This window comes from Eurytemora carolleeae, unplaced genomic scaffold (genome assembly GCF_000591075.1).
Source record: "Eurytemora carolleeae unplaced genomic scaffold, Eaff_2.0 scaffold576, whole genome shotgun sequence".
Lineage (NCBI taxonomy): Eukaryota > Metazoa > Arthropoda > Copepoda > Calanoida > Temoridae > Eurytemora > Eurytemora carolleeae.
In genome coordinates, this window is record NW_019396693.1 from 47,148 (window position 1) to 59,496 (window position 12,349).

Genomic DNA, 12,349 nt, shown 5'->3' on the forward strand with positions numbered 1-12,349 from the left:
ATCTTGGCATGATGAACATATTCTTTATTTCAACTTCACAATCTGTTTGACTTAAATATAATTTAATTTTTTTTAATATATGAATATTTTTAGGTATTAAAAATTCCCGAAGGCCAAGTCACGGGAGTATTCAAAATATTCAGGTATCATGAGTTTAATATTAGGTTAATATTCTTAACACCTATTTAACCCTATAAAGATTGGGGGTATATCCTGCCCCCCTCCCCGCCCCCCTCCCCCATGCCTCCAGACTATAAATGAGTCAAAATATGGAGGTTTAAAAGTAATTTTCATATTCTAACTTTTTATAGAAGCACATTTAAGAACTATAATTCAATGTTTGATGTGCCCAAAGTTTTTAAAATATTTCAAAAAGTCCATTTTAAATATACCTATTTCAGCTTTATAAAAAAAATAAGGAGTATTATATCAATTAACTTCTTTTTAGAGTAAAACCCGCTTCAACAGAGTAAAATTTTATTTTTATAAACTATTTAATGCGATGTTAAAACACAAATATTTAAATATTTTTTTTTTTGGGGGGGGGGGACATGTGTCAATGTAAAAATACTTTTCCAGCCTCGGATTCATAATGATAATAGAATTATCTAATAAAATGGTTCAACGAATTTGAAAGATGAAAAGGATTCACAGAAATCAGAGTAGTTAATGGATTCAAGGAATAAAATGATTTAACAGTTTTAAAAGATTTAAAGGATTTAAAGGATTCAACCCATTCTAGAATTCAAAGGATTAAAAAGGATTTAAAGAATTGACAGGATCTAAAGGGTTCATAGAACTCGAAAGATGTAATAAGTTCGAAAGAATTTGAAGAATTATGATTTGAAAGATTTTAAATTGTTTTAGAAACATGACAGTTTTGACAATCAGGACAAAACTGTCTCTGCACTGAAATCAGGTTAGTAGACATATACTCAATAGACATAGTAATACCATAGAGAATAGAATATATATTAGAGTGGAATTTAAAGAATCTCTCGGTATGAATTTTTTCAGTCCCTTTCAAACTGAAAGGGAGTTCAAAGTGTACAAATCATTTAAATGTTCACTAAATGTTCACAAATTATATGCAGTAGAGTACATTAATACAGTATGTTCCCTAGACTATTCATTTCAATTTCGAAGTTTTTATACTGTTATATATACTTTATAATGAATTAGGTGAATAAAAAACATCATTTGATTTATAGTTATAACGGAAAATCATCATTTGTAAAGTGGAAGGCATAGAGTCTATGTGAAATGGTCATTGGTCAATTATGAAACCAGCCTATTTCATAATTTGGTTTTCTTTTAACAATAATTTTAGATTTTCTATAAAATGATATTCCAGGGCCCTAAAGGTTATATAGCATAAATATTTGAAGTACACCAGCAGTATGGAAACAGTTCAACAAAATGGCCGTTTTACACTTTTTTCTAGTAAATTCCCCTCTAATATATATTCTATTCTTTATGAGTAATACACAGAACTTTAAGTTAAAAGGAAGTAGACATTAGACAGTAGTCTAATAAGAAAAGTCTGAAAACTACAAAGGTTTAAGAAAAATCTGATATGAAAATTCCATTTCAAAATTCCAAGATTGCTTAATAACGACATTATACATCAATTTTACTCTGACCAACCATGTCAAAAACTATTTGTCAAAGCGATTATAGTATAAAATCATTTTGGTTAATTTCTTTGATCAGAGCTGGGAACTTTAGAATGGTGGATATCAGGATTAATGCTTAATCCTCTCTTTTTGCTAATCTCGAGATTAAATATTTAGATCAACAAATTCTAGGAACATTTTCTTGACTGGAAGGCCAAGGGCCTTTACTTAATTTCTCACCTATTTATTCATTAATACATTAGTTAAAATTAGTTAAAAATTAATCTCAAATGTATTATTAAATATTTTTCTTCACCAATTAATTTACAAAATGGCCGACAACAAATTCTTTATGTTTTTATATTTTATATTCCTGCACTCTCATTAGAGAAAACAATGTACGGATATCCAAAGAGTGAAAAAAGAGGGGATAAAAGTTTCCCAGTGGATATTCGGATTAAGCAGTCTGGATTAAAGGTTATCCATTCCAAAGTTCCCAGCTCAGAGAAAACATTTCGCATAATGTAATAAAAAGAAACTTTTCGAGGGTACAACTTTGCAATGTGATAGATATAAATCGCATTTTTGTGGAGCATTTTTAAATGTCTCAAGATGTACATCAAACTGTTGCCTTTCATTAGCAAGTGTTAAGTTTAGTAAAGGAATTGAGTCTTTGCAACAAACACTAATTTTCTAATCCATATATAATTGCAGCCCAATGTCGGAGACCTTAGATATTTCAAACTATTAATTCTGATAGATAAAATAATCTAAGTTTGTAATATCTAAGGCTTACACCATCTGGTTTCAAAAATATATGTATTGGACAGTTCAAGTTTGTGGCAAAGACTCAATTCCTTTATACAAGATATAGATATATATATATATAAATTTTGAATTTTGAAATTCATTTATTTATATTTAATATTCAGATATAGATATATGAATTTCAAAATCTTTTAGATAATAAGTTTGGATCTCCCTTCAGATTAAAGGAAGGTTTTATCTTTTAAGAATAAAATTATTATTTTTAATTTTAAATCTAAAAATGTGTTTTGCCTCTATTGATGATGTTTGAATACAAAAATTAATAATACAATCTTTTAACAATTTTTTTATTATTTTTTTTAAACTTTTTTGTCTTACAAAAACAATAACTTTGAATGAATTTATTTTTAAATATTTTTTGATAAAACTATTCTACAGAGAAAGTTTTCTAAAGCCGCTCTGGATATCTCCGTATCTCTAGTGAAAGGTAAAAAGAAATGAAAAATTAAGTATAGAAAATGAAATGATTTCTCACAACAAACTAAAATGTTTAATTCATTCCTTGCAACAACTCTGATTTTCTGATCCTTATGTTTAAAAAGAAAGGATTGCTCGCGATAACCTCAAACTTTTGAATGCACTACTCGAAAAAAAACTTAAAACACTTCTTGAGAATAACTCAAATATTCGAATTCTCAAATTTTAAAAAAGTGTAACATTTTTTTCATGTTTTTTCTTACCAGTCATAGACAAAATAATCAAATATGAAATGTATCTATTCAACACATTTGATAATGATGATCGTTTATACATAAAAACGTCAAACGTGAAATATTTTTCTCTCAGTTTAAAAAGTAAAGCTGTAAGGGAGCATCAGTATGCTTTTACACATCTTAATCAAAAATTCCTATTCTTAACTAAACTAAATATTAAGCTTTTTCCCCCCTAATCGCTTTCTTTGTTAAAAATATTTAAGTATAAAATTCTTTTCCAAGACCGCATTATTATTGAAATTTAATGTAATAATGTAGTAGAAAATCTATCTATTATGTTAAATTAGGTACACATAATCCAAAAACAAGATTAATTTACTAATATACGAGTATACCTGAGTCAGCTGATCAATGATCACGTGGTCAAGCTTTATTAATACATAATGTAATGTATGCATATCTAAAATATAATTGTAAACCATAAACCTTACACTTTACTCAGTTAAAAGGTCGTCTTTGACCAAATTATTCTCCGGTAACCCAAACCCAATATTTCTTAGATCTCCGACAAAACATAAACCTACTATTTTTATCTATGGATTATTGAAGATTTTGGGGAAAACTTGAAAACCTGATAACTTGAGAACTTGAAAACCTGATAACTTGAAAATAAATCTCGATCCTTCTCTCCGTGGAAACCTTGACCAAACAATAATACACTGGGCTTTTAGGGCACTTTGCACCCATCTTCCATTTCAATTGTGAACATTTTCTCTTTGTATACATATTGCATATTGCATAGCAAAACAAAAACAAAAAAAACTGTTCGTGGATTTCATAAAAATTCATAACATTTCTGTGTATTTTTAAAATTTATTGAAGATCGAATAACGAATTTTGTTGGAGGCAAATTTTTGAAATATTGATCATTTATAAACCTTCCCTGGGGTCATATGAGCTACAACAAAAAATTTGGACCAAATCAGTTCGGCCGTTTTGACGTTTATTGGAAACAAACAGGCAGACATTCTCCCTCTGCATTACACACAATTAACGCATCTGTTTGACCAAATTTTATTAAAATATTGACGTANAATTTAGAATTTAGAGTGTAGATTGTATAGTGTAAAGTGTAGACAGTAGACTGTATGACTGTATTGTAGAGTATTTAGTGTAGTGTAGTATAGAATTTAGAGTGTGTAATATAATGTATTGTATTTTTCTATTTTGAAAACCACTTTTCTTATGCAGGGTGTCCCGCGAAACATGACAGTTGGTAAATAGTTTAAAATGTCTTCTTCCACAATTTGTAAAGTTGTTTAATACCAAAGACAATAATAAAAGTAGCCTAAAGGAGTCATATTACCGTAAAATTAACTTCAAAGTAAAATTTATTTGAGCAAAATATTTTTTAAACGAAATAAACTGCAAACAGCCTTTAATTTCTAATACAGTGTATGGAAGACGACATTCAAAACAATTTACAGACTGTCATGCTTTGTGGGACACCCTGTACATATATTGATTTGATTTTAGTACGGAAAGCTGTTCAACGCAGGAGAAAACTGGAATAATTAAAGAAATCAACCTAACATACAGAGAATACATCCAACCTACCCTATACAGAGAGAATACATCCAACCTAACCTACAGAGAATACATCCAACCTAACCTGCAGAGGATACATCCAACCTAACCTACAGAGGATACATCCAACCTAACCTACAGAGGATACATTCAACCTAACCTACAGAGAATACATCCAACCTAACCTACAGAGGATACATCCAACCTAACCTATAGGGAATACATTCAACCTATAAACCTATAGAGGATACATCCAACCTAACCGATAGAGAAGAGAATACATCCAACCTATAAACCTACAGAGAATACATCCAACCTAACCTATAGAGAATACATCCAACCTACCCTATAGAGAATACATCCAACCTACCCTATAGAGAATACATCCAACATACCCTATAGAGATTACATCCAACCTACCCTAAAGAGAATACATCCAACCTAACCTACAAAGGATACATCCAACCTAACCTACAGAGAATACATCCAAATTAACCTGCAGAGGATACATCCAACCTAACCAACAGAGAATACATCCAACCTAACCTATAGAGAATACATCCATCCTATAAACCTACAGAGGATACATCCATCCTAACTTATAGAGAATACATCCAACCTATAAACCTACAGAGAATACATCCAACCTAACCTACAGAGAATACATCCAACCTAACCTACAGAGAATGCATCCAACCTAACCTACAGAGGGTACATCCAACCTAACCTACAGAGAGAATACATCCAACCTAACCTACAGAGAGAATACATCCAACCTAACCTGCAGAGGATACATCCAACCTACCAGAGGATACATGCAACCTACCCTACAGAAGAAATTATCCAACCAATGTTAATATTTGTGAAAAGTAAAATTAAATTTTTTTTCAATATTTTTCCGACGTACTTTTTGAACGTTTTTAAAACCTAGTATCCTGACCATTTAAGTTAGAGGTCTATTTTTTATGAGCTGGCCTTCAAAAGTAGGACTAGGGAAAGGAGCGCATTCAGGAATTTGTCGAGGGGGGGCTTTCATTTTTCTTTCATTCCAGGGGGGGCTCAGCACCCGTTGGGGAATGAAAACCCCCTGAAATCATATAGATTTCACTGGTCCAGGGGGGGGGGCTTAGCCCCCCTAGACCCCCCCCTGAATACGCCTCTTACTAGGGACATGTAATGATGTACCCCAATCCCTTCTCTCAACTCAAAGGGAAAAATCATAGGAGGAGGGGGGTGAAAACACCCCCCTCCCCCCCGGCCCCGAACTATACTCGCCAAAAATAGTCCAATTGAATTTGGTCAATGAAAATATATATTTTGATATTTTCATTTTTTACAAGCTGCCAATAATTTACTGTAAGACTAGAGTTTTGAATAAACGAGGCAAAATTGAGTAAACGTCGACAACTACTATCAAAATTGAGTAAACGTCAGCAACTACTATCAAAAATNTTGTTTCGTTTTTAGATTTGCAGTCGTCTTTTGTTTCGTTTTTAGATAATCAGTCGTCTTTTGTTTTGTTTTTAGATTAACAGTCGTCTTTTGTTTCGTTTTCAAATTAACAGTCGTCTTTTATTTTGCTTTTTAATTAACAGTCGTCTTTTGTTTTGTTTTTGATTAACAGTCGTCTTTTGTTTCGTTTATAGATTAACAGTCGTCCTTTGTTTTGTTTTTAGATTAACAGTCGTCTTTTGTTTCGGTTTTAGATTAACAGTCGTCTTTTGTTTCGTTTTTAGTCTAACAGTCATCTTTTGTTCTGTTTTTAGATTAACAGTCGTTTTCTGTTTCTTTTTTAGATTAACAGTCGTCTTTTGTTTCGTTTTTGTTCGTTTAAACTAAAATTTTCAGAGAAGTCGAAAGTTTAATACTTTATTTATAGAAAGTCGACTTTTGGACTTAAGTTATAACTTTCAATATTCCAATGAGCATCAGCCAAAACAAATGTGCAGTGAAAACAGACCCATTTCACTTAATTAATTATGATTTAATAACTTACTAGTAAAAACATTTGCTTTGTAACACGATCCAGTATTGTTTTAATGTCGTCTTCCTATTAAACAGCTTTCTGGTTCCAAAATATGGTTTACCATTTTTGCACCCACATTGACGGAGATATTAAAAAGTCTGAGATTCCAATTCATAAAGTAACAACAAAATCCTTCAAATGTTTCATATCTCCATACATTTTAAAGGTCATATAGGCTTTCAATCTTTATTTTGTTGCACTTCTTTGTAATTTATCAGTTATCGAAACTCTAAGTTGTCTCTTAACTCTCTTGTTTATTGGGACACCTTGTATGAGCTTGGTTGCCGTGTTGGATACAATGTGTCTCAAAAAACATTCCATTAAAACAATTTTCCACGGAAACTCTTAGTCTGTGGAAATCAAAATTGTGGTCTGCCAGTTTTAAACCTTCAAAGTTAACAACAATTATAATCTTGTAAAAATCACGAGAGAGGAAAAAGAAAAAAATCGTCTTCAACCAAAAGACTTATTAAAATTAGAGTTAAGCTGAAACATGTCTAGAATTATAATATCCCACGCATTTTGTTGGATACATTACAGGGTTACCCTCAAAGGATGAGACTTCAGAGACGATTGTTCTGAATTTACAATGTCTGTTTCCTTATATTCATGATTCCTTTGAACTCTAAAATTGTGACTCAAAGAAGTTTTTTGTAAGATTTCGTTTCTACTGGAGACCACCGGAGGAACTTTATTTTCACTGGAGGGGTTTGAAAAAATGCTTTTTACAATTTAAAACTAGTATAGTAGGTGAAATAAGGCATTCATGCAAAAATATTTGAACAGTCTCAGATCAACACATATTGAAAAATAAACTTTAGGGGAGGGGTCCCTCTAGCTGGAAAAAGGTTAATCTATTTACAGGCCATTAGTGATGTTCGTACCTTTAAAGATCCATTACTGAGTTTTATAAATTAATATTTATAAAGAAATGTTAATGTAAAACTAAGCTTGGGGAAGGATTTGGAAGGGTAGGTGGTTAGAGAGGGGGTCCTGTTCTAGATTGAACCAGTGCAGTGGGAGACAATCCACAAAATAGACAATTAGTGATATTTGTATTTTTAGAGAATCATTATACTACGTAGTTGCGGAGATACATAGAGTAATAAAACGAAGAGGTAAAGCTTAGCTCAGATGTACACAACCAAGAGCTGGGCGTCGTTGGAAACGATTGTTCTTTCATAAGAACGAACGGAACGATCAAGAATGATCCCATCGTTCCGAAAAAAGAACGAACGCATAACACGTTCTTTAAAATGTTGGAACGATTTATAAAGGAACGGAACAGAACGGAACGGAATTTTTTGAAAAGAACGTTTAAAATCATGACCAATGATAACCATGTACAAAATTGATAGGAGGGGGGGTTCCAAAAATCGTTCTCTTTTTTTAACCATTAATTTCGTTTTTTTTCAGGATCTAACTTTAACTTGTCTAGAGTGCAATAGAGAAATCGATTGGCTAGAGCAAATTGTGACTTATTCTTTTTACTACTGAGACAAAGTTCCCAACCTGTAAATATAAGATATACTTTTGATAATTATGAATTCATAATTTTTTTAATAAAATACACTACTGCTTTAATGTGAGCCACGAGATATATATATTTTTCTAACTTTGTAACTTTATATTTAAAATATAGTTAGTCGTTATCAAAATCCTCGTCTTATTGCTATCCGCCAAAATAGGCTTGTTTCATAATTGACCAATTATCATTTCCCTCTATGCCTTTCACTTTACAAATAATGATTTTCCGTTATAACTATAAATCAAATTATGTTTTTAATTCACCTCATTCATTTAATAAAGTTTATTTAACAGCTTTAAAAAATTCGAAATTGAAATGGATAGTCTGGGGAACATACTGTATTAATGTACTCTACTGCATATAATTTGTGAACATTTACATTATTTGTACACTTTGAACCCCCTTTCAGGCTGAAAGGGACTGACAAACTTCATACCAAGATTGTCTAAATTCCACTCTAATATATATTCAATTCTCTTTGTTTGTATCTTGTATACTTCTGTAATTGTGCGTTTGGACTTTTAGAATTTTTAGAAATTTTCACTTTTAGAATCTCTTTTGGATATTTTATTTTTTAAAAGGGTCATGAAAAAAAGTCGACATTTATTACTTTTGAAAAACAAAAAATACCACATATTTCAAAACGATTTTTAATGGCGACTTTCAGGGCAATAGTCAACCCTATAAAGGCTGTGGGTCTGAATCTATGCAAAGCTGGGAGGGAGCGTCCCACGCCCCCCCCCCAAGAAAAAGGCCTTAGAAAATAGATATAGGGTTAAAATGTATATTCATAGATCGATTTTTTAAGGCTGCAGCACATTAAAAAAAATTAGACTGATAACATTAATAGTTTGGGCGCTAGGGAAGGTTGAATCAAAGTCTAAAAAAGGTAAAAAAGTATTTTTTCTAAACTGACATCCAATTGTGACAGGTTTTACATACATTTTTTAAGGGCTTTTCAAAAATATAATTTTTAAATCTGTAGCTTTAGTCACAAAAAAAGTTATGGGCCATTTTAGATTTTTTTACACAGACCGGACTTTTTACCGCCCTGTACCCTACCCTATATGCATTAAAAAAATCCTTTAAACTTACTAAAAAGTCATTAAAAGTCACAAAATTTTACGGTAATAGTGACAAAAATTAGAGTGCTAGGACAAAAAAAATATAGGGCCGGCCAAGCCTGTTCAGGGTGAAAAGCTAAAATAATTAACGGGAGAAGTCTAGTTTTTATAAAACTTCTTTAAATAAATTAGTAAAAAAAATACTCTACAGATTGACCCCGAGAAGTAAAACGTACTCAATGACCTTTTTAAATGACGAGTTCATGATGAACAATTTACAGTCTTCATTAGCGATCTATATTCTTGTATATCTATGTGTCTTGCTCATTTGAACTACTTTTTTATCATTTGAACTATTTTTTTGGTCGTTTGAATTATTTTCATGTCCATATGTGAAATATTGTTTGATCATGATAACTATTTTGTGATGATTGCTTGACCTATATTTTTTCATGAAAGATTTTAAACTGCATATTTAATAGTTCATGTGAGTAAATAATGTGTTGCTAGAACTACAGGAAATGACGTCATTATCAGTAGTTAGAATGAACAATAGTTCAAACGATCAATAGTTCAAATGAGCAATAGCTCAAACGGCAGTAGTTCAAATGTGGATCCACCATAAATACATTTATATTTTGTGTAGTTTTAAATCTTTTAGAATATTGTTTTTTTCTAGATTGAACTCTGAAACAAATCTACTATTATATCTGATCATTTCATTATGATTAGTACACACGAGAGAAGATGTTTCGATCAACCCAAGACGCGAATATCACACAGTACAGCAATTAGGTCTTTCGCCTTTGGTCGCGAAACAGCAACATTATCCAGGACTGCAAATAGTGGGCTCTTTGTGACCTTCTTTTTTTACTGAAGAACTCCACTGAATTAGACGCATTATCATGAACACATTAAAGTGCTAAATAATTATGTACACTTTATGTACAGTAGAGGTTGCTTTTCAATACCAGTATATTCGTTTGCCAGATTTTATGATATATATTGACTACAAAACAGATATAGCTCTAGTATATTTGTGTGGACTGTGGTATCACTGGAACAAGCCAAAAATTTGATAAACAAGACGTGGTTCAAACATGGATGGTTCATCTAGAAATTTTAATCAGTGTTTCGAGAATTGAGCCAGCACACAATTTGAAATGGTGATAGGTGGTTCAGGGACGTGGATTAAATTCATAAAATTCAACCTCAGAAATATCAAATGGCATTTAATGAAACATACTATGAGCATAATTCCAAACAAGAGCTGGTATGATCACTAAATATGCATACATTCTCTGTGACATATAGTGATAGGGGATCTTCATAATATAATGAAGACAACTTTTTAATGAGTTTTCATTGTTTATAAGCTTTTTCCAAATTACAAGTTTACAAGTTTACAAGTTATAAAAAAAGAACTTTTTAAGTTGGCAGCATCTCTTGCCTTTTTGAGCTTGATATTAATCAAAAATAGAAATCAAAGGTCGCCTTTTGTATTAATATAATTCCCTACTGCTGTATGTAACTACGTCAGCATTATCAACAGTTTATTCTATATACTTATAACTTACCATTGATCACTCTATGTGACGTGCATTAACCAAAATCAGGATTATAATTCTATTATGATGAAAAAGAATTTTTTTTTATATGTTAACGTTAACTTGTTAGATAAATGATTCGAGCAACTGATTATTAGGTGAAATTTTTTTTTCAAGCTAATCAGTTTGAATAATTTACCATTAAAGTATCGACAATTCTTCTGTTACCAGAAGAGTGTTAGTTCAATTAAGATTTCAAATAGTACAGGGTTACCCACAAAGGATGAGACTTCAGAGAAGATTGTACGGAATTTGTTAAATCTGTTTTCATGCATTCAGGGTTTCTTGTAGGCCAAAATTGTCTTATTTCTTAATCATTAAGTTAGCCATGAAAATACTCAATAGAATGCAGAAACCTACTATCAAACATTGAATTGCCACATATTTTTTGGGTTGTCTTACACTCTCATCCTTTGTGGGTAGCCCTGAATATTCCAGATTTTTGAATATGCATGACAAAGGTATTGTCACTATGAAATTAATTTGTTATCGTATTTATATTTTCAAAATGAAATTCTGCTCTTGCTGTTGTAAAGTTAAAATTTAGTTTTTTCCATAATAAATGGATCTTTGTTTTGAATGTCCATGATCAATAATTCGGTTTTTCTATTTATCTTTTAAAAGGTAACTAAAATCAGCCAGTAATATTTTATAAAAATAAAACACATGCAATAGCATCGACATTATTGAAAAAAGCTTTTTATCTTTTCACACACTAGGCTAAATTCTAATTAATTCAGGGGTTTATACTTGAAGCATCAAAGATGCAATCCAGAAAAAGTTGTAAAAAAATTATTCGCTTTAAATTTCAATTCAAATATTTTCAGAAACTATAAAAATGCGTTATTAATTGTGTTTTGCACAAAATTTCAACAATTTTCCTTTGAAATTTAAGTTATAAAAATATTAAAATATGACAAAAAAAAATCAGAATTTTTTGGGATCAGTGAAATAAAATCCGCAAATCATTTTTTTTTGGTGACACCAAGAGAGAATTATACTTTGCGGTTTCAGTAATTATGGGAAGACCATTTCTTGATTTATCCTTCCAGTATGGGAACTCCATTTTTGAATAAAGCCTGTAGATTGTGTTAAATGCTAAAACATCCAAACAACTGAATTGTGAAAAAATAATGAAAAGAGTTTAAACTTAACTGGTTTCTACTAGTTTCTAGTTAAATGCCTGTACAGATGTTAAAAGCCTTTTTACAATTTTTTTTATATTTTATTTAATTACACAATTTGAAAGAATAAATGTTTTCTCAAAATTTTAGTCAGAAAGTTAAAGGTTTCTATGCATTTCTGGCACTTAAAGCTCTCAGTATTTTAGCCTAAAGCCAATAATGGACTTCAGCAGGAGCAAAAGGGTAAACTGTGAGCGAGTAATCATGGTTTTTAAATTTTTTAACCAATCAGCAAGCCTATTCAACCTCAGAGAAC